Source organism: Primulina tabacum, chromosome 7 (assembly GCF_025594145.1).
Source record: "Primulina tabacum isolate GXHZ01 chromosome 7, ASM2559414v2, whole genome shotgun sequence".
NCBI lineage: Eukaryota > Viridiplantae > Streptophyta > Magnoliopsida > Lamiales > Gesneriaceae > Primulina > Primulina tabacum.
In genome coordinates, this window is record NC_134556.1 from 30,702,224 (window position 1) to 30,727,310 (window position 25,087).

At 32.9% G+C, this 25,087-nt stretch overlaps 1 pseudogene; it reads right to left on the bottom strand.

Moving 5' to 3' along the window:
* Positions 1–1,633: 1,633 nt before the first annotated feature.
* On the bottom strand, positions 1,634–3,002 carry LOC142550857 (F-box protein At3g07870-like; annotated as a pseudogene).
* Positions 3,003–25,087: the final 22,085 nt, after the last annotated feature.

Below are 25,087 nucleotides of genomic sequence, written 5' to 3' on the forward strand. Positions count from 1 at the left end.
CTCCCAAAGCATGGCTTGCATCAGTGGTTGCAACCGAAGGATCACTGATTGTGTTGTGTACAGATACTCACGGAGCCTTAGAAACTCCCTTAATCCCTTTGGTTTGAGGAAACCTTTTGTGCAACTTATGCCCCGGTGGGTAACCTATCAATCGGAAGCAATTTTCCTTCATATGTCCCGGAATTGAGCAGTGATCACACTTAATGATGTCTGAGGGCTTGGAGGAGTAAAAAGCTGTTGTAGGAGCATCAGATATGCTTTGAAAAGTCATCACATGTCTATGTGATTCTTCTTGACTAATAAGAGAATACGCTTGACTCACAGAGGGAAGTGGATTCATGAGGAGAATCTGACTTCGAATTGTACCATAACTATCATTGAGCCCCATAAGAAATTGTATTAACCGCTGTTGTTGCTCGTATTCAACATAGGATCTTGAGGTAGGACATTCACAGGAAGGAGAAGTCACCAACGAGGCTAGCTCTTCCCACAGCTGCTTAAGCTTCGAGAAATAGACGGAAATAGTGCCCGATCCTTGAGACAATCGAACAATATCACGGTGAATAGCATAGATGCGCGAACCACAGATCTTGTCGAAGCGCTCCTGCAAATCTGCCCAAACACTGGAAGCCTCCTTTGCATATACAAGACCACAGAAGATTTCCTTGGATACAGATGAGAAAATCCACGATAAAACAACTGCATTGCAACGCTCCCATTGATATAGAGATGGAGAATTGGCAGGTGGCTTTCGGCAAGTACCATCCACAAATCCGAGCTTGTTCTTAGCGTGTAGTGCCATCTTCATTGCCCTACTCCAAATACCATAATTTTCATATCCAATTAGTGGATCAACAACAAGAGAAATACCTGGTGCATCAGATGGATGCAAATACAAAGGATCATTGAAGCTGAAATTTGAGATCTGAGCAGCCATACTCCCACGAACAGAGATCAGAAAATGAATTACGCAAAAATGAGTTCAACAATGTGCAGATTGATCAATTGAAAAAAAAAAATTGCTCTGATACCATGTTAAATCCACACAGATTATGTAATCCGAATCAATTGATCGGTGATCGTGAGGAATAAGAAATGAGCAAAAAGGATAGAAGCTTCTTACTAAGAACGAGAAGAGAGAAAATATTATGTCAAGAGTGAAGTGTTTTCTACAGCATGACTTATTTATGGGTGTACAAGAATTGGTCAACTCAATAGCCAATCATATACCAACACATGTTATGTACAGTGGTGTGTAACACAAATGTCGGGCCTTTACAGCAGCAACCCCCGCTTAATTATATAAGCAGGAACTTGAGGGAGCCTTCTTGTTTCATGTTGTCCCTCCACAAATCTCGAATCTATCGCTGAATGTCTATAATATGTGAAATGATTAATTAAAACATATTTCTATCTTAATAATTTATGAAGGAAGATTGTTTATCTGAAACAATTGCAAAATAGAAAACATAATGACTACATATATATTATTCAAATAGATTGTCAAATTGTTTTACAATACATGAGAATTAACATCGTTCTCTGGATCAATAATTTGGAGTAATAAATGAGATTAGTGAATACAAACAAGATCATGTCCCTTCAATATATATATTCGGTTCGGGAGACGTGCTAATAAAGAATATATATGATATAGTAGTAGACTGAAAAACATGAATAATAGAATGATTTTTAACTCCCAACTAGAGTATAACTCGAGCCAAACATCGAATAAAACAAGATCGTAAAAAAGTAATATCTTATTCTTTTGCAACTATGCCTAAAAATAAACCTTGAATACATAGAATCAGAATGAGTTGACGCTCTCCCTTGCAAAACCTGTGAGTGAAACCAAGGCAGGAACATGAAGCACTGCCTCAATAGTCCAGCAGTTCTCCCGTTCAAAAATATCGATTCTTGAAGTAGTTTTATTCCTGTTGGAGTAATAGAACAAGTAATAATCACCCCATGTCATCAATATATCCCCATTTTCGAACACTTTGATAGGGGAAACAACATCGATGCATGTACCAGCAAGATTTGGTATCTTGCTGATTACAAATTCTCTAGTCCAAGATTCCTCAGCACCATAATCTTTCATTATCCAGACAACAATATCGTTGTCAGAAGTGTTGTCGCATACGGATAAGCAATTCCTCAAAACCACCAAGCTCGCCAAACATTTGGACCTGTATCCTGGCAGAGGAGGAGCAGAGAAAGTACTGAACAGTTCTTTATCAAGATCCAAGCAAGATATCACCCGGGAATCCTGTAGATCTCCTACCAACCAATGAAGATTTCCATTTACAGAAGCTCCGATCGAATAGCAGGGGTAATGTAATGGAGGGCTAGAAGCAATACATCTCCACGTCCCAGCTGTTCCAAGCGTGTAAACATGGGAATCAGACCTTGGAATATCTCTTGCACACACCCCTGTGGGATCGCGTTCGGACTCTTGAAAAGTCACGACCACCTTGTATTGGCCACCATTCGTGCTTACCCCGAACCCGTGCGCGACTGTAAAAGGCAGCCGCGAGACCCTTTCAGGTGTTTGGAGCGAATATACTCGTGCGTGATCGGATTGCATATGTAAAGATAATCAAAAGGCAGCCTGGAACGCAAGCAAAGGAAACCATTAACTGAGCTTACTATTAAAGGACGTCCATGGAATATCTTGATATCAAAATTTGCGACTGGAATGTAGTTAAGCTCGTGGCATTCGACCTCGAGTTCATCTTCGAATCGGGATAAATTGAAAAAACTTGACTCACACGACTGCAGTTGATGGACAAGGAGGCCAGGAGATGATTTAGAAAGATGGAGCTTGGCGAACTCGGGAGACTCGATTAACTCGAGCCATGGCTTGTAAACGCATTTGAGACGCAAGATGTTAAGGATTGGAAGTCTTGAAAGAATGTCGGTGATGATCTCTAATGGTAGATCTGAATGCTTCATTTGGTGATTGCTTGAATCAAGTTTGGGGGATTTGGCCTTATTTTATTGAACGATTCTTGATCGTGGACGCGTTATTGCAGGTAAGTTGGAATTTTCTTTTTATTCTTCGTCAACACCTTGTCGGGAAAATTGTGTGTATTGACTTTGTCGGGAGTTATTTAGTGTATTGCTCCAATGGGATGGAAAGTTGAGTTGTCCAACCCGTCAGTGGGGCCGGTCCGAACCCACCAAAACTCCTCATTTGATATGGAAAAAAACTAATATTTTGTAAGACGGATCTCTTATTTGGGTCATCCATGAAAAAATATTACTTTTTATTGTGAATATCGGTAGCGTTACTTGTCTCACAGATAAAGATTCGTGAGACCGTCTTACAAAAGACCTACTCTTTGGCGAGATGGGGTGGCCAGTAATTTAGACATGTTGGGAAATTGTCAACCCAACTCACTAATTTGGCAGCGGACCGAATAATTTTTAGTTATATTTAGCGGATAAGAGTCTCCCTTCAATTTGGACGAGTTGAAAAATTGCCAACTCTGCACGCCTATTCGATTCGACGGGTCGATTCGACGGGTCCAACCCATTTTTACACACTATATTTGAGGCACTTGTGAGGGTTATATTAAAAAAAGAAAAAAACAAAGTTTGATTGATATTATTTCGTTAACTATCCCGTGTCCCGAATTGAAGGACAGGGACGATGGAAGTAAATTAACAAGTCTAGAAATCTTAATGTCATTTCATATAAGTAAATTCTTTAAATTATAGATTGTTTTCATAAATTTTTATTTAAACAAAAACTTGTTTATGAATTTAAATCACTTATATTATTTTTATATAAGAAACTTCTTAGTTTTTACAAAAAATACTTTTAAAAGAAATTTTATGATTGATGTGATTAGTTCCAAAACTATATTGACAATCATTTTTCATTGATTGTAATGAAAAACCAAGTAAATCAATGGAGATTTGGGATAATTGCCGTAAAATTTGATAAATTGGGTTCTGAGAAAGAAAAGTTGTAGTATGAAGTTTATTTAATCGAAAATATAATATTATGTAAGGTTTTTGTATATTTATAAATAATTACATATATTTTTATTACATTTTCTATAAATATTTATTGTCATGTTATCTTAGAAGGGATTCCTAAAAAAAATAGATTGATTCTCGAATATGATCGAATTTCATGATTTACGTTATGGAAGAAAGATATTTACATTTGATATTCGATATTGACTAGTTATATATTAAATAAATATATATTCCATTTTCACTGTAAGTGTATTAATGATTATAATATCTTTTTCCACATTTAAAAAAATAAGGTTTAAAATGAATATACAATGAGATATAATTTACTTTTATATTAACATGATTTAACCATTTTTATAATACATATTTCAAATTGCAACAATGTTAATATCAGAATAATTATATAACAAATAATTTCAATGATAACAAGCACAATAAAAATAAAAAAAATACATTAATTATAATTCGAGTATTGACAAGACAAATAATTTGTAATAATAAACATTTAGGTGTTCATTGATCGTGAAAGAATTTAAAAAAATTAAAATATTCTTTCAACGCGATATCTATCTTTTATCTATTTTATAAAACTTTAGACCATCGATAAAAACTTTTTTAGAAGACATCGGAATATTTTATTTTATAATTATTCTCTATCCATTATTACACAAAAACTCTCCCACCAGCCACTCCACGTTTTACATTAAAGAAGTGGTAAAGTGGTGAACGAAAGTACTCATTTCCATGTGAAACGATCTTACAGATATATATATGTGAAGCGGACCAACTTAGTTTATCTCTGCAGTGAAAAATATATTTTTTATATAAAAAATAATATTTTTAATGAGTTTGGTCGGTTGAGAGATCAATCTGATAAAATTGATTCGTGAGATAATTACGTAAATATAAATAAAGTAGTTAAAGAAAATGAGGCGGAACTTCAAAATTATGTTATTTATAATTTAAAAAAATTAAAGTCCTGCTTCATAATTAGTCAAACAAAATAATTTGGAAACCTTTCCAACAGTACAAAGGGGCTGTAGGAAAAAATTCTTTCAATAATTTCGATCTTGTTAAAGTAAAAATTTATGATAGAAAGTAAAAATCTCAAACTCATAAATATATTAAATTAAACACTTTATACAATTTTCTCCACTTAGTTGTGTTTTTCTTCATAAATTGAGAGGCCTATTTATAGAATTTTTTTTGGAAATAATCCAAAAATAAATATATGATTACATAAATTATCACATACTAATTTTCACTATTTACAACTCTTATTTTCAATATTCAATAATTTCAACTCTTATTTTCAATACTCTCCCTTGTGATGATGATTAGATACAATGATTGTTTTCATTACATGTTTTTATAATGCCTCGTTAAAAACATCACTAGGAAAAACTCATTGTAATAAAAACCAAAGTAAAGGAAAAATAGTGCAGTCGCGTAAACTCTCCCTCATGTTAACACGAACGATTCCTCACAAATTTTGTAGATTTCGCATCCCAATGTTATATATATGATTTCTGAATATTCTCGTAAAAAGTGCCTTTGTGAAGATATCTGATGAATTTTCACTTGATTGATTATAACAAATATCAATATCTTTATTCTTCTCAAGCTCTTGTGTGAATGCGAAAAACTTAGGGGAAATATGTTTAGTTATGTCGCTTCTTATGTATCCTTCTTTAATTTTAGCAACACATTCAGCATTATCTTCATATGGTGTCACACGATTCTTGTCAAATGATAATCAACTTGAGATTTGGATATGTTGGGTCATTGATTTTAGTCACACATATTCACGAGTTGCTTCATGTAGTGCAATAATCTCGGCGTAATTGATGAAGTTGTTACGAGTGTTTGTTTCTGTGAACGCCAAAATATTGCAGTATTTCCACGAGTAAATACATTTCTAGTTTGGGAACGTACCTTATGTGGATCAGATAAATATACAGTATCAACATAACCAATAATGCTTTGAATTGTATCTTTTGAATACAAAAGTATCAAGTCTGTCGTTCCTCCTAGATAACATAATATATTTTTAATTCTGTTGCAGTGTCTCTTTATTGGATATGAGCTAAATCTGGCCAATAAATTTACAGTAAAAGATATATCAGGTCTGGTACAATTTGCAAGATACATGAGGGCATCAATAGCACTTAGATATGGTACTTTTGGACCAAGAATAACTTCATCATCTTCACATGGACGGAATTGATCTTTTTCTATGTTTAATGATCTAACAACCATTTGAATACTTAAATGATTTGATTTATCCATATTAAAACGTTTAAGGACCTTTTCTGTATAATATGACTGGTGAACAAATATTACACATTCTTTTTGTTCAATTTGCAAATGCAGACAATACTTTGTTTTTTCAAGGTCTTTCATTTCAACTTTTTCCTTCAAGTACAATACTTCTTCTTGAATATCCTTATTCGTTCCAATGATGTTTAATTCATCAACATATACAACGATAATTACGCATCCAGATGTTTTTTCTTAATGAAAATGCAATACCATATTGAATTGTTTACATATTTTTTTTTCATTAAGTGTTCACTTAGCCGATTATATCACATTGGGCCAGATTTCTTTAACCCATATAATGATCTTTGCAATTTCACAGAATAACATTCTCTGGTTGTGAACTTTGTGCTTCAGGCATCTTAAATCCTTCAGGGATTTTCATATATATATTACTATCGAGTGATCCGTATAAGTAAGCTGTGACAATATCTATAAGACGCATTTCTAAATTTTCAGATACCACCAAACTAATCAAATACCGAAACATAATTGCATCCATAACAGGATAATATGTTTTTTCATAATCAATTACAGGCCTTTGAGAAATACATTGTGCTACAAGCCGAGCTTTATATCTTACTATTTCATTTTTCTCATTTCACTTTCGAATAAAAACTCATTTGTACCCAACAAGTTTTACACCTTCAGGTGTAAGGACTATAGGTCCAAAAACGCTCTGTTTATTTAGCGAAACCAATTCAATCTGGATGACGTCTTTCCATTTTATACAGTCATGTCGATTATTACATTCACCAAAAAATTTTGGTTCATTATCTTCATTGTCATTTATGATGTCAAATGCCACATTGTAAGAAAATATATCATCAATTTTTTTTATATATTTTCGGTTTCATATTTTTCAAGTATTAATATAATTGATAGAGATTTAACGATTCTCGTCAGTTTTTGGTTCTGACAGAACATTTTTATCATCATGTATTTCTGCCGAAATATCATTTTCAATTTTGTGATCATCGTGTTTCTCTATACTTCTTCTTTTTCAAGGATTTTTATCCTTGGAACCGATTGGTCTTCCACACTTCAATCGTTTAATGACATCATGAGTGTCTTCAATTTGTTTCTTTGGAATTTCAATTCAAGCAGGAGTATTTACAGCATGTATATATGATTTAGTGACATCTTTTGTGTCTGTAAATGCATATGACATTTGATTTGTTATTCTTTGGAAGTGCACAATTTGTTGTACATCTTTTTCACATTGTTTAATTCTTGGATCCAGATGTAACAATGATGATGTATACCATGTAATTTCCTTTTCGATATGTTTCTTTTCTCCCCCTAACATTGGGAAGAATTTCTCATTAAAATGACAATCAACAAAACGTGCTGTAAACACGTCTCCTGTCTGAGGCTCAAGCTATCGAATGATTGATAGGCTATCATAACCGATATAAATTCCGATCTTTTTTAAGGTCCCATTTTTGTTCGTTGAGGCGGTGCAATATGCACATTGATGGATCGGTTTGGGCACCTTTGAAGGTGCTTCAAACACAATATTCCCAATGAGCTGCAATAGCTCGTGTTCTAAGAATGTTAACACCGATGAATTAGATCAGTTTGGTTTTTAACCAAAATGAAAATACTCGAAATAATCTGTCGTTAAGAAAGTTAATCAGTTGAAAGCTTTTAACTTGTGTAGACTGATTAACTGATATAAGGAGGATAAGTTCTTGCATATATCAGTTCAGTTATAGTGAGAACTAAAATGATAACTGCTCGAACTGATCAAATAAGTTTTAAAACAATAGTTAAATAGTTAATAACACAATATATGTTTATGGATGTTTAGAGACTTCAACTGCTCCAACGCCACCCCTTTGACGACCTCGGGTAGGTTTCACTAGAAGATTTTGATTTATACAACACTTTTTACAAACCCACTCAGCTTAAGACTTACCCTACTACCTAACTGAACACCTAGCCTAGACTGAAGGCAACACCTTCCAGCCAACACGTGTTTAACGTCTATGTGTCAAATACTACATACACAAGTTTAACGTCTTTGTTCAAGACTCACTCAACTTATCAGTATGCTCAATTCTCTGTATATGTGAGTGATTGTGTGTGTGCATGTGTGAGAACTAAACTATGAATACAACACGAAAGTATTCTCACACACTGAGAATTTTGCTTCTTCGTGTTCTCACACACTGAGAATTTTGCTTCTATACTAAGCAGTTGCATGCCCTTTTTCTCTTCTATCTTCACACACTTGTGTATTTTCCACACACTTATATATTGATGATCTTGTTCTGGTATTTATAGAGGCAATGAGACCGTACACCAAGACTCTTCAAATATGAACGTTGCAGTTTGAATCCGTTCCTCGATATTTTTCTTGTACTTTCTGAAATCCATTCTAGAACGTTTTGGTTTTAAGCACTGCTGCGACGTCTATTATTATCCTTCAGTGTGCATAGCTGGATTCCATTGAATAAGCTTGTCGTGTTCTGCAAATTGGTTGATTTCTAAATGATTTTCTGAACTGGTCTGTTTAACTGATCTTGAACTGGTTCGGTGAAATCAGCTCGTCAGCTGGACTGATTTCGCTGCTTCAGTTGAACTGGTTAGCCGGACTCTTCATCGGTTGAGCTCTTCATCAGCTGGTCGGACTTCTGAAGATCTTCTACTGAACTGCCTATCAGCTGGACAATCAGTTGAACTGGCCTTTTGATATTTCAGTTGAACTGGTTCAGTTTAGGCGATCAGTTGGCGTTTTGCGTCTCAATAGCTTCAGTTTTGGCTCGATAACTGATCAGTTCGAATTCTAATCAGTTCCAGTTTCTACGCACTTAGGTAAATTTATTAGAAACAAAAGTAACAAGTTTTGTGAATATCAAAATCAAGATTGAGAACATGAAATGTTCCAACACACATATACCATACATCCAAAAAATCTAAATGAGAAATGTCTGATTTTTTACCAAAGGCAAGTTGCATTGGGGAGTATTTATGATATGCACTTGGTCTGATGCAAATTAATGCAGCAGCATGTAAAATTGCATGTCCTCATATAGAAACAGTGAGTTTTGTTTTCATAATCTTTGGTCTAGCAATCAGTTGTAGACGTTTAATCAATGATTCAGTTAATCCATTTTGTGTATGTACATGAGCAACATGATGCTCAACAGTGATTCTCATTGACATACAATAATCATTGAAAGTCTGGGAAGTAAATTCACCAGCATTATCAAGTCTAATTTTCTTGATTGTATCATCATGAAATTGATTCCGTAATTTTATCATTTGATCAATTAATCTTGCAAATGCCACATTCTGAGTTGATAATGAACATACATGTGACCATCTGCTGTAGGCATCGATCAATACCATAAAATATCTAAATGGTCCACATGGTGGATGAATTAGCCCACAAAAATCACCTTGAATACGTTCAAGAAACATGGGTGATTCAGCTGGTGATGATCTTATAATAAGTTTTTCAAGAGAATGTGCTTTACATTGAAACTTATTATTTTGAAAGATCTTCTGGTCTTTCAGCGGATGACCATGTGTATTTTCTATAATTCTTCGCATCATTGTTGAACCAGGATGTCATAATCGATCATGTCAATTGATTAATATTGAAGAATTATCAACTACCATGTTTGAATTAATTGAACTTATATGTGTATAATGCAATCCAGTATGGAACATTGGCAGTTTTTCAACTACATATTTATTTCTTGATTTATATGTGGTAAGACACATATATTTCTCATTTTTTTCATTTATTGTCTGAGTATCATACCCATGAGAATATATGTCATTATAACTCAAAAAATTTCTTTTCGATTGTGGTGAATACAAAGAATCATTTATTAAAAATTTTGTACCATTAGGTTACAAAAAATGTGTTTTACCACAACCTTTTATCAATTTTATAGGACCTGATATTGTATTCACCATTATTTTTGTTAGTTTTAGTTCCAAGAAATATATTTAATCTTGGAGAATAGTTTGTGTTGTACCACTATCAGGTATGCAAACTTCAATGGGATTAGTTCTGTTGGAATATTTCATGTTCGCAATCTTGATTTTGATGTCAACAAGATTATTTTGTTTCTAATAATTTTACCTAAGTGCACAGAAACTAGAACTGATCAGGATTCAAACTGATTAGTTATTGAGCCAAAACTGAAGCTATCGAGACGCAAACTGAAAGAGTCAACTGATCGCCCAAATTGAACCATATCAATTGATATATCAAATACAAGTTCAACTGATTTTCTAGATGATAGGCAGTTCAGCAGAAGACCTTTAAAAGCCCGGCCAACTGATGAAGAGCCCAGTTGACCGGTTCAACTGAAGCAGTGAAATCAATCCATCTAACGAGCCAACTGATTTCATCAAACAACTTCAAGATCAGTTCAACTGACCAGTTCAGAACATCAGTTAGGAATCAATCAGTTTGCAGAATGCGAAAAGCTTATTCAATGTAATCTAGTTGTGTACACTGAGGAGAAGCTTTTGTCCAGAGGACAATAATAGACGTTGCAGCAATGCGTAAAGCCAAAACGTTCCAGAATGAATGTCGGAAAGTACAGATATATTTCAAGAAATAGATTCAAAATAAACAGATACAATAATTGAGTCTCACTGTACGATCAAACTTTCTGCCTATAAATAAAAGATGAAGATCAGTGAAGATACAATAACAATAAGAGTGTGTGAAGAAGTATGGCACACTTAAAGTCTTATCAGCTTACAAGAACCAATCAGCCCAGTTGTGAGGGAATACTTCAACGTGCTATCAGCTTAGTGTAGAAGCCCTTTTCCCTCAGTGTGTGAGAACACCTTCGTGTTGTATTCATTGTTCAGTTCTCACACACGCACACACTATCACTCACATATATCAGAGGGTAGAGCTTAAAAGATCAGTTGAGTGAGTTTTTCACAAAGACGTAAAACTTGTGTATGTAATCTTTGACACATAGACGTTAAACAAGTGTTGGCTGGAAGGTACTGCCCTCAGTCAAAACTAGGAGTTCAGTTATGCAGTAGGGTAAGTCCTAAGCTGAGTGAGTTTGTACAATGTGTTGTAGAAATCAAATTCTTCTAATGTATCCTACCCGAGGTGGTAGAAGGGGTGACGTAAGAGCGGTTGAATTCTCCGAACATCCATAAACATATTTTGTGTTACTGCTGTTTAACTACTGGTTTTGGTTCTTAATTGATTTAATCAGTTCAGCTGATGTCAGTTCAGTTTTGTCCATAACTGAATTGATATAATCCAAAACTGATCTCATGTAATTTTCAGTTATTCAGTTACACAAGTTATAAAACCGATTAATTTTCTTAAAACGAATGATTATTTTCGGTATTTTTCGCTTGATTTAAAACCAAACTATTGAGAATATTTTGTTTGAAGCACCTTCAAAGGTGCCCGAACCGATCCATCAAGTTTCTTGTTTAGCTTTGTTCATGAACTTTTTTCCAAATTTGAACTTCAAAAAGAATATGCAATAAAAAAAATTACAGGCAATACATATGTAATAAAACGCATATCGTAATTATACAATAAAACATTAGCATATGAGCGCATGAAAAATAAAATATTTTACATTTTTATTCTACCAATATATTGATCATTTTCAGAGAAATAATTCAGAAAATTTGCAGCATCAAAATGAGTTGAATAACTTATACGGTCACTGTGTTCAATGAAGTTGGTCTCTTTTTATTTTACCTTTATAGATTCTTTATAGAGCTTACAAAGGTGCTCGGGAGCTCGACAAATACGAGACCAATGTCCTGGAGTACGGCATCTAAAACAGGAACTTTCAAATCTTTTTGAGTGATTTTCATTAACACTCATGTTCTCATGATGTCTTTTTAGTGAGTGGTTCGTGACGCTCTTTTGAGATGAGTTATAGAAGTTACTATCTCGATTGATTTCAAAACCACATCCGCGACCGCGACCACTTCCACGACCTCGATTTCGACCTTGACCAAAACTTTTTCTTTGACTTTGATTTTGGTTTCTAGGTTTAAATTCATTTTTACTTACAACATTTACTTCTGGAAATGTTGTTGATCCAGTGGGTCGGGACTGATGATTTCTCATTAGCAGCTCGTTGTTATTTTCCGCCACAAAAAGACATGTGATAAGTTCAGAATATCTCGTAAATCCACGCACTTTATATTGTTGTTGTAGAATTATATTTGATGTGTGAAAAGTGGAACATATTTTTTCAAGCATTTCCGATTCCGTAATCTCATGTACACAAAATTTAAATTGCGAGATTATTCAATACATCGCCAAATTGTAATCACTGATTTCTTAAAATCTTGGAATCTTAACGTATTCCATTCATCGCGGGCGGTTGGAAGTATAACTTCCTTGATGAGTTCAAATCTTTCCTTTAATCCTTTTCATAAAACCATGTAATCTTTTCAATGAGATATTCACATTTTAATCTTTCATCAAGATGTAGACGCAAAAATATCATAGCTTTTGCTTTTTCTTATGATGATGAGATATCATTTTCTTTAATGGTCTCATTTAAACTCAATGTCTCAAGATGCATTTCTACATCGAGAGTTCATGGCATATTGTTTTTTTCCCGTAATATCGAGCGCAACAAATTGAGCTTTGCCAAATTTGACATGGTGGTACTAGAAAAATAACAATACATTTTATTAATCAAGTTATAAATTTATTAATATGACAATAAAAGTAACGGATAAATTATAAGTACAAGCATTCTTAAAGTAAAAAAATGCGAGGCAGATATTCTTCGATAAATACAAGACTAATGAGTATAATAACCAAAATAATTATACAAAATAATCTTGAAATAACCATCTTCTTCTTTTCGAAAATTTTGATGAAGAAAATTTGTAGGGAAGAGAGTAAGTTTGAAGTGATTGAATATGTTTTTAAATCATATTTATAGAGTAAAAACTAGCCGTTTATGGCCGTTACAAAATCTTAAAAAATAAGTTGTATGTATATGTAAATTTTATGTTAATAATATGATGTATATAATGTTAATCATATTTAGATAATTATGTATATCGCATCACATTATTATAATGAGGTGTCAATGACTTCTTTTATATAATATAGTGACATTATACAAATATATATATATATATATATAATTATTATATAACACATTAAAAATATATAAACAGTGAAATAATCAAATCACGTTATTATAATGAGTTGTCATAGACTATTTTAATATAATAACATGATATTATTCAAATATATATACAATAAATAAACAGTAACACAATAAAAATATATAAGCAGTGTAATAATATAATCACAACACGTTATTATAATAAGGTGTCATAGACTCTTTTTATATAATAACATGATATTATATATTAAATATATACACAATAAAAATAAATAAACAGTAAAATAAATATTCTTACTTTTGAATATTGTTACCTTTTTCTTGTGTTTTGGAGCTTGGAAAAATATGGAGAATCTTCGAGTATTGTTCTGATAACGTGTTTAAAAATAAAAATTTATGGTAAAAAGTAAAAATCTCAAACTCACAAAATATATTAAACTACACACTTTATAAAATCTTCTCCACTCAATTGTGTTTTTCTTCACAAATTGAGATATCTATTTATATAATATCTTTGGAAATAATCCAAAAATAAATACATCATTATATACATCATCACATACATCAGCACACACTAATTTTCAATATTTAAAACTCTTCTTTTGAACATTCAATAATTTCAACTCTTATTTTCAATAGATCTAATATTTTCAAAATAGCATGTATATTGTTGGTACAATAATTGTTTCTATTTGATGAGTAATCGAAACGTGATGTTTGAGCTTCTATACAATTTAAAAGATTTGAGTTGAACTGTTATCACCAGTTATAGTTTTGGTAAAAGACAAGCGTTTGGTCCTACAATTAATATCAATGTCAGGATCACGAGTTCGATTCTCATTGATTATAAAAAGTTCAATTAATGCGAGAGTGATTGTTGGGGCATAATATGTTGGGTGCAATAATTGCCCCTGCTTGGTAGAGCGATCGAACCGTGGTGCTTGAGCTGTTTGCGGTTTAAAATATTTGAGTTGCACCATTACCACCAGTTATAGCTTTTGGTAAAGCGGCAAGCGCTCGTTCCTACAATTGGTAACAGAGCCAAGGTCACGGGTTCGATTTCCATTGATTGCAAGGAGTGCAATTATTGGGAGGGAGATTGTTGGGTGTAATAATTGTCCCTGCTTGGTATAGCGATCAAACCGTGGTAGTTGAGCTATTGTGCGGTTTAAAAGGTTTGAGTTGCACCATTACTACAAGCTACAGCTTTTGGTAAAGCGGTAAGCAGTCGGTCCTATATAATAATTGTCTTTACTTGGTAGATCATCGAAACGTTGTGTTAGAACTTTTGAACGATTTAAAATATTTGAATTATTTCGTACCATCAGCAATAACTTTTGGTAAAGCGATAAATATTTAGTCCTACGCACAATACTTTTGTGTTTATGAGAGAGTTTGAGCACAAGAAAGTCAGAAATATTGTTTCTCCCACTCAGAGAGTTTGAGCACAAGAAAGTCAGAATATTGTTTCTCAATCACTTTTATATTTATTATTAATTTTCTCTTACTTAATTATTCCTTATTTTTCTTAGACTAAAATCTCTATTATAATCATACTAGCCATTGGCTCCATTGACTCATATTCAACTCTACAATTTCAATCATAAAATTTTCAATTTTAACATTTTCTATATTTATTTTATACATTATATCTCTTCATTTGTATTCTTTTATAATGGAAAAAAATCAAATAATTCAAGGATTTAAAGTTTCTCGTTTATTGCAGTTTTTTTAATATTTGTATACAAATGTATAGTAACATTTCTATAACCTACTCATATAACAATCAAATCAAACTATTACAATAAATCCAAATGAGAAAAGTTTTGTTTCAATCAAACATCTTACGCAAAACAAATATTTAAAATAAAAGCTCACAATCTCAACAACACTAAATTCTTGAATGGCGTAATTTATTGTAATCTTCTTCACTCCGTATTCAGATTTACCGTCGTTTATTCAAAAAAATACACATCGGTACATAATACTTCAAATAAATTTTAAGAATAATTCAACCATACACCTGACATTAAGAAATGAAAAAATTAAATAAAAATAACTAAAATAAGTTTAACAATTTTGTTAGGATTGAAAATTTGTTTAAAAAATATGAATAAACTCCTTTAAAAAATAGACTATCTAAAGCTCGTTCTTGAACTGTTAAAAAAAATGAAGCGAGAACCGAGAAATTATAATGAGTTTGATTTTAAACCAAACGGAAGACATTAAAAATAATTATCTAAAAGCCGATTAAAAAGTTTGGAAATCATTTGATAAGAATGCAAGTTGAAATATTAATAACAGTTTGGTAGATGTATTTTATCAAACACTTTGTACGCAATATTTTAGTATTTTAGAGAGCACATAAAATGTTTAAATAATGCCTATCAAAACAATAACAATAACTAAATGAGACAAAGTATATTGACACAAATTTGTTTATAAAATTTGAAGATAAAATCCTTTTATGTCTTCTTGTTAGGATCGGAAGATTAATTAGAGTATAGTGAATAAACAGTCTCACTAAAATCTCACAATAATTTGGTTGGATTAGAAACACTGAATTGTAATTCTTACCAATTGGGTTTCAACACACCAGCAGTAAGATAACTACACGAAAATAGTCTCACTGAATCGGTTGAACAATATAATCGTTTAGGTTAAAAATAGTTAGGCTAGGTAAATAGAGATAAAAATACGCAAAAAAAAAAAAATTTATGGAACTTCAGAGAATTAACACTCCTATGTCTCCTTCTTTTGTTTCCGAAAGGATATGACAAAAAGGTTTTGGCAATTAAAAACAATTTGCAACAACCCACTTCTGCGGGGCTTTTTTCTAGCCTACTGAAACTCCTAGCTAACTCAACACTTAAACAATCTGATTGATAACACTCTTACTGTTAGTTATAGGTATTTTTGAACAAAATACACTTGCACAATTGATTCTCAATGATCTGATATGAACACTAAGCATGTGCTTCAAAGTATGCTTGATCAGTTAGACTTCGAAAACTTAGATCACATAATATATAAAATGTACAAAGCTCGTGTAAAGAATGTCGAGTCTGAACGTTCACACAGCTGATCTATTTATAAGCAAAGATCCAACGATCGACTTTTTGAACCGGATAGTCATTCTAGATATAATAACCATTGTACCACGTTATCGTCTTTCCTGACAAAAGGTAAACTCTGGTAATGCGCATGAAATCTGACATTTCAAAGGATTAAAAATTCTTTATGAAGCGGGGGATATTCATTTGATGTTGTCGGTTGGGATCTAATCCTCAAAAGGAAAGTTCTGGAAAAACTTCGGAGAATGTCTGTCGAAATGCCTGAATGATTCAGTATGATAGAATAATCAGTAGACCATGTGAATCTGTTACCTTTGATAGTCAGTTGACTACCACTAATCTGTACACTTGAGTTCAGTTGCTTGAATATTCAGTTTGGCTTGGAAAAATATTTATGCCTGAATATTCAGTTTTCCCTTATGAATTCAGCCTGACTAGGCTCTTTTAAATATTCACGTTAAATTATCAATCTTTCTGTTAAAACAACAAAACTTAACTTGTCCAATACTCATCTTCTTCTATTTCCGGAAGGATTCAACTGAAAGACTTTGATTAGTGGACATATTTGTACAAAACCATTTTTACTAAGGTCATATTTATAGCCAAAACTCCTAGCAAAAAGCTTCATACGCCCTCCATCTACACCAAACTTTTACAAAGTTGCATATTCTTTCATATCTATATGCTAAAATATCACTCGACTATTGTATCAAGTCCATGTCTATTTTGTGTGAGATTTTTCTCTTCAATTTTTGTTTTTCTTTTATTCTTGCACATGGAATAGAGTTCTACAAACTTGATTTGGAGTGAAAGATTTATCTTTGAAACTTCATCTCTCATTTTGTTCCTCGCATCTCACTTTCATGGGCTTACTCTCTTTTCAACTAGAATTTTTTTTCTAATCTGCCCATGTTTTGAATCTTGATCGAAGGCTCTTGTAATGATTTTCAAAGTGTTGTATATATTTATGGCTTCCAAGAAAAATATGAACTCTAGAAATAAAATACGACAGTTTGAAAAAATTTGTACTATTTTTTTACATTAAAACAGTCCTATTCATATTACTTGTTATTTTCTGCGACCAAGCTAATTTTACTCTGTTGGTTGATGGTTGACTTGGCCATTCTACCTTGTTGGTTCAAGCTTTCTAGCAAGTTTTCTTAGTTGTATCTCTTGGTTCGACAATTTGGAAAAGTTATGAACATGAAAGTTATAGTCATTTTCATAACTTTCCATATAAAAAAGACTGATGCAATTTTGAATTTGTATGAAAGATATATACTTGAAATATTAGAGTGTATGCAAGTTGGAACTTTTTCTTCATTTAGAGTAGAACCAATAATTTATTGTGATTTTGCATCTTTTTAAGCTCTTATTTAGACTTTGACTTGTAAATATTATTTATAGATAATTTTTTTATCTTTGTAACTCATTTTGAATTTTACCATCTCGATAGCTGAGAAATATGGTCGAAATACCATATACTGGTTTTATCAAGCTGATTGTTGTTACAATTCCATCCATCTAGATATTGTGACCAATTTTTCAATTAGATAATATCTGAATCCACCCGGATTGCAGGATATATGATTTATAGAATTTCAGTTTTCTATTCAACCGTTTTAGTTTCTGGTCATTTGGATCACCGAATGATGAGATATGCTCGAAAAAATCATATACGCAACAGAAAAATGAATTGATTAAGGTGAAATTTTCTCCCCGGAGTTTAAACTTACCACAATAGGAATTATTCTTGGAGTGGCACAAGAAAATCTTTATCTTCGACGAATGGATGTTAAAACAACATTTATTCATTGTGACTTGGAGGAAAAAATTTACATGCAACAACCATGGGATTTTGAGGTAAAAAGAAAGGAAAAATTGTGTGTAAACATCAAAATAGTCTATACAGCTTAAAACATGCTCAAAGACAGTGTTACAAAAGTTTTGACACTTTTAAGAGCAGTTATGATTTTGAAATGTCAGATAGATCACTGTTGTTACGTCAAAATGTTTTATGTATATTATATCATTTTACTACTCTATATTGATGATTTATTAATTGTAGAAACTAGTATGCTGAAGATTGATACGTTGAAAAAGAAAATGTCTGGAGGGTTTGGTATGAAGGATTCTGGTTTTGCAAAACAAATTCTTTGGATGAGAATTATTAGGGACAAAGAGGTCCTAAAGTTGTATAAAAAATAATTCATGAAAAAAGTGTTTCACATAATTTACATGGATAGAGCAAATCTAGTGAACACACATTTAGCTAGTCAATTTCGACTATCCAAGGATCAATCACCTTCATGTGATGACGAACGACCCTACATGGAAAAGGTACCACATGCTGTTGGAACATTTTATGTTCGCAATCTTGATTTTCATGTTAACAAAATTTGTTATTTTGTTTCTAATGAATTTACCTAAGTGCGCAGAAGCTGAAACTGATCAGGATTAGAACTGATCAGTTATTGAGCCAAAACTGAAGCTATCGAGACGCAAAACTGAAAGCTTCAACTGATTGCCCAAACTGAATCAGTTCAACTGATATATCAAAGACCAATTCAACTGATTGTCCAGTTGATAGGTGGTTCAATAGAAGACCTTCAGAAACTCGTCCAGCTGATGAAGAGCTCAACTAATGAAGAGCCCAGCCGACCAGTTCAACTGAAGCAGTGAAATCAATTCAGCTGGCGAGCCAACTGATTTAACCAAACCAGTACAACTGACAAGTTCAGAACATCAGTTATAAATCAATCAGTTTGCAGAACATGACAAGCTTATTCAAATGGAATCCATCTGTGCGCATTGATGAAAAGATTTTGTCCAGTCAAAGGACAATAATGGACGTTGCAGCAGTGCTTAAAGAAAAAACATTCCAGAATGGCTGTCGAAAAGTACAGACATATTTTGAGGAACGAATTAAAATTGCAACGAACATATTTCATGAGTCTTGATGTACGATCTCATTGCCTTTATAAATACCATACCAAGATCATCAATATAAAAGTGTGTGGAAAATACACATGTGTGCGGAAAAACAAAAGAGAAGAAAAAGAGCACGATCAAATCATAGCTGATTACAAAAGCAATCATCCCAGATTTGAGAGAACACTTCAAAGTGTTATCAGCTCAGTTTAGGAGAATTTTTCTCTCAGTTTGTGAGAACACTTTCGTGTTGTAATCATATCAGTTCTCACACACAATCACTTACATATATAGATAGTAGAGTTTATTGAATAGTTGATTGAGCCTTGCACAAAGACAATAAACTTGTGTATGTAGTCTTTGAGACATAAACGTTAAACAAGTGTTGGCTGGAAGGTGTTTCCTTCAGTCTAGGCTAGGAGTTCAGTTAGGCAGTGGTGTAAGTCCTAAGCTATGTAGGTTTGTACAAGGCATTGTATAAATTAAAATCTTCTAGTGGAACCTACCCGAGGTGGTAGAAGGGGTGACGTAGGAGCAGTTGAAGTCTCCAAACATCAATAAACATATATTGTGTATTAAATGTTTAACTGTTGTTTTCAAGTTGTTATCAGTTCCGTTCAAGCTGTTATCAGTTCAGTTCTCACCATAACTGAACTGTTATATGCAAGAACTAATCCCCCTTATATCAGTTAATCATTTTATACAAGTTAAAAGCTTTAAAGTGATTAGCTTTCTTAACGAATGATTATTTCGAGTATTTTCAGCTTGATTTATAATCAAACTCGATCTAATTCATCGGTGTTTACATTCTTAGAACACGAGCTATTGCGGCTCATTGAGAATATTGTGTTTGAAGCACCCTCGCAGGTGTCAGAACCAATTTATCAATTGGTATCAGCGCTAGCTGTTCTAAGAAGGACATTTGAAAGCTGATATTTTAAAATTTGTTTCAAAATGTTATTTAAAATAGATTTCAAAATCCTCTTAAAAAATTTTATATGAGCTTACCGTGGGAAGAGAAAAGATTGTTGAATCTGCAACTAACATTGTAGCCACTTCTCTCGACTCCGGATTTTTTTTAAGCAACTTGCAGGGTTTTGAGTTCAACTGACAGTAGAACAGCTAAATTGATCGGGGGACAAGATTTCGGTTTCCATCCTACTAGTTCTGCTGATCAACAAATGAAACACAGCTAAGCTGAAATGTTGGATGATTAAGAGCTTAATCATCAACATTATACCGTCGGTTCATTGTCATATCAGATAAAAATAGATTATCAATGTGGTTCAGCATCAGGTGACCAGTTAGCCAGCACAGAGATCAAGTCCAAGGCAAATTAGCTGCTCTTATGGCAAAAAGAGACTCAAGATTGTTGCATCATTTCAAGCATTCAAAGCAACCAGTTATTTGGTATATTCAGTTCTATTATGTATAAACTGGCTGACATTTGATGTTGTTTAAAATATGCTATTGTAATAGCATTTCCCTTATATATGTTGGTGTGCTTAAATGTTTGATACAAGGGACGCTTATTTGATTAAATAAACATCATGTTTATCCAGTTGGTTTGAATGTAACTGAACTGATACTTTCAGTTAATGTGTTGCCTAAACTGCTTGAATGTTAAATGTTGCTAAAACACCCTTTTAAGTCGCATGAATGATTATATTTTTAAGGGTGAGTTTTTAATTCACTTCTCGAGGGAGAGTTTTCTTTAAAATTATCCCTTGAACTGAAAAATATTTTAAACTCGTTTTAAATTCAATTCTTGAGGGGAGCTTTCTTGTCCCTCTAAGTGAAAATTTCTTTTTATTCGCTTAAATGTTTTTAAAAGTTTTTTATTCTCACAAAAAGGGAGAATCAGTATTAAATTTCAAAATTTTAAATTTAAAGTTCGCGTTAATTGCTCTAGTTTTGTGATCATCAAAAAGAGAGAGTGTTGGAATATTTCATGTACGCAATCTTGATTGTGATGTTAACAAAACTTATTATTTTGTTTCTAATGAATTTACCTAAGTGCACAGAAGTTGAAACTGATCAGTATTCGAACTGATCAGTTATCGAGCCAAAACTGAAGCTATCGAGATGCAAAACTGAAAGAGCCAACTGAATGCTCAAACTGAATCAGCTCAACTGATATATCAAAGACCAGTTCAACTGATTGTCCATAGAAGACCTTCAGAAGCTCGGCCAGCTGATGAAGAGCTCAGCTGACCAGTTCAACTGAAGCAGTGAAATCAATTCAGCTGACGAGCCAACTGATTTCGCCAAACTAGTTCAAGATCAGTTCAACTGACCAGTTCAGAACATCAGCTAGGAATCAATCAGTTTGCAGAACATGACAAGCTTATTCAAATGGAATCCATCTGTGCGCATTGAGGAAAAGCTTTTTTCTAGTCAAAGGATAATAATGGACGTTGCAACAGTGCTTAAATATAAAACGTTCTAGAATGGCTGTCGGAAAGTATAGACATATTTCGAGGAACGAATTCAAATTGCAACGAACATATTTGCTGAGTCTTGGTATACGGTCTCATTGCCTCTATAAATATCAGACCAAGATTATCAATATAAAAGTGTGTGGAAAATACACATGTGTGAGGAAAAACAAGAGAGAAGAAGAAGGAAACGATCAACTCATATGTGCTTACAGAAGCAATCAGCCCAGATTTGAGAGAAAACTTTAAAGTGTTACCAGATCAGTTTAGGAGTATTTTTCTCTCATTGTATGAGAATACTTTCATGTTGTAATCATATCAGTTCTCACACACACGCACACACAATCACTCACATATACAGAGGGTAGAGCTTATTGAATATCTGAGTGAGCCTTGCACAAAGAGAATAAACTTGTGTATGTAGTCTTTGACACATAGACGTTAAGAAAAGTGTTGGTTGGAAGGTGTTGCCTTATTCTATGCTAGGAGTTCAGTTAGGCAGTAGTATAAGTCCTAAGCTGAGTAGGTTTGTACATGGCATTGTATAAATCAAAATCTTCTAGTAGAACCTACCCGAGGTGGTAGAAGAGGTGGCGTAGGAGCAGTTGAAGTCTCCGAACATCCATAAACATATCTTGTGTATTTAACTGTTTAACTGTTGCTTTCAAACTGATTTGATCAGTTCAGGCTGTTATCAGTTCAGTTCTCACCATAAATGAACTGATATATGCAAGAACTGATCCCCTTATATCAGTTAATCAGTTTACACAAGTTGAAAGCTTTAAACTGATTAGCTTTCTTAATGAATGATTATTTTGAGTATTTTTTTCTTGGTTTATAACCAAACTTGATCTAATTCATCGATGTTTACATTCTTAGAATATGAGCTATTGCAGCTCATTGAAAATATTGTGTTTGAAGCACCCTCACAGGTGTCATAACCGATCCATCACATGCTGTTTTTATTGGTTGTTTTATGTATGCAATGATATATACTAGACTAGACGTAGCACATCATGAAGTGGGAGTTGTCATCCAGTTTATGAGTAATCCTGGAAAACAACATTGAGAGCGGCGAAATGGATTCTCATATATTTGAAAGGTACTAAAAATTCCGCTTTATGGTTCAGAAAATCGGATTTTGGATTGCATGGATATGTTTATGGTACAAAAAGTACCACATTTTTGTAATGCAGTTAGTTGAGTTTCAAAATTGCAAAAAATAGTTGCATTTTCTACAATTGAGGTTGAGTATGTTGAAATGATCTGGTTGTGAAGAGTTGGGTCACAAATATGAAAAGAATGTATTATATTGTGACAGTATGAGAGATGTTCATTTAGTAAAGAATCATGTTTATCATGTCAGGACAAAGCACATACAAGTTCAATATCACTTCATAATCCTGCATTGGAAGAATTCGATCTCTTGAGAAGATTGAATGAAGTCGTAATCCATCTTATATGTTGACAAAGACTATGATAGTTGAAAAACTGAATTTGTGTGCAACTTTAGTTTTAATTTTCACTGAAGAATGAGGATTCGTTGCTGCTGTAGGAAGAAAAGGTCGATGATGTTGATTATTCTCCAAGTATGAGACTGTTAATATATGTCTCGAGTCTATTTATTAATTTAAGAATAATTTAGGTATTTTACCATTTATAAATGTAGTCTTGGTATTATTATTATTATTATTATTATTATTATTTTATTTATATATATATATCAGTAGCCGTCATTGTATATCAATTCACATACACAGAGAGGAACAAAGAGTGACAAGAAAAGTTCAGAGAGGACACATGTTCTTTTAAAATTCAATTTGTTTTTTTTATTTCATTATAGTGGAAATTTGCAACAGTGGCAAGTGGGTGTAGCTCTCACATAAAGAGTGAACCACTATAAATTTTGTGTGTTCTTGTGTTCACATTTTGTCATCTTTATCACTTTCAGTAACTAAAATTGATATCATAATTCCTAAAATTTCTATGTCAACCTCTCGTCCCGCTGTAAGAAGGTATTCACTAGAATACTTAGATTAATACAACACCTTATAAAACTCATTTAAGTTATTCTTAAATCCTAACCAACTAAAACTCATAGCAGCTTGATAAAACATTGAATCTGTTCAGAACGTAATTTTTTGCAGTTACAAAAATTAATTTTTCTATCGAAGCCACAAATAATCATTCATCGTAGATATTCCATGTGTTGTGAAGAATGTTTCATTTGGTGATTGTTTGAATTAAACTTGTGGAATTTGGCCTTATTTTATTGAAAGATTCTTGATTGTGGTTGTGTTATTGCAGTTAAGTTGGAGTTTTTCTTTTAGACGAAGCTTGGTAGATGCTACCATATGGGTAATGCTCTCATTCACTCAGCACGTGACACGTGTACTGAGTTATGAATCATGACCAATAATCCAAGCATCATGCTTGAATGAGTGACCATGATTTATAAACTCAGCACACGTGTCATGTGTTGAGTGGATAAGAGCACTACATATATGGATAGAATGAATAAAACTGTCTTCTCAACACTTGTCAGGAAAATTTTGTGTTTTGACTTTGTTCTATTATCTAAAATCGAGTTATGAACTCTGATTAAACAATCTAGGGAATTATGTTGGAATTCGATTAAAGAAAGAAGCATCATATTATCTGTAATTGCTAATTATAAATGCCACAATAATTAGGTATCAAATGGATTTCCGTTAGCGGGATTCTTCGAATGGTGTGAGGCACGGTTATTATAATTACAATTAATTATAAAAAAAATTTGATTTAATTCAAATTTGCAGCGAAAAAAGTTTAAAATACTTAAAATTGGACCTTAGGGTATGGAAAATTTTTGGCATGATCTCCCTGTAAATAGAACATACCATAAATTTTAAAATACCTGTAAATGAAAAAGACTCAAGGACAACGTTGTGTTATTCATAAACAATCACACATATGTGCTGATCAAGCACAAAACAATAATTCATAAGCAGTAGTTCAAATAAAAAGTCTGCAATGCTCAAATCAACATAAACTAAATCAAAACACATGAGAACAACTCCAAATAGTCATACAAATACACGGGACATCTCCCCGATAAAAAGACTCTGACATAAAACTAATCAGACTCCAAAATAATAAAAATGAACTAATTGGGAGACTTTAACTCTGAAAACCGAGTAATCATATCTCAATCACGAGCCCCACTGGCAGACATTCCACC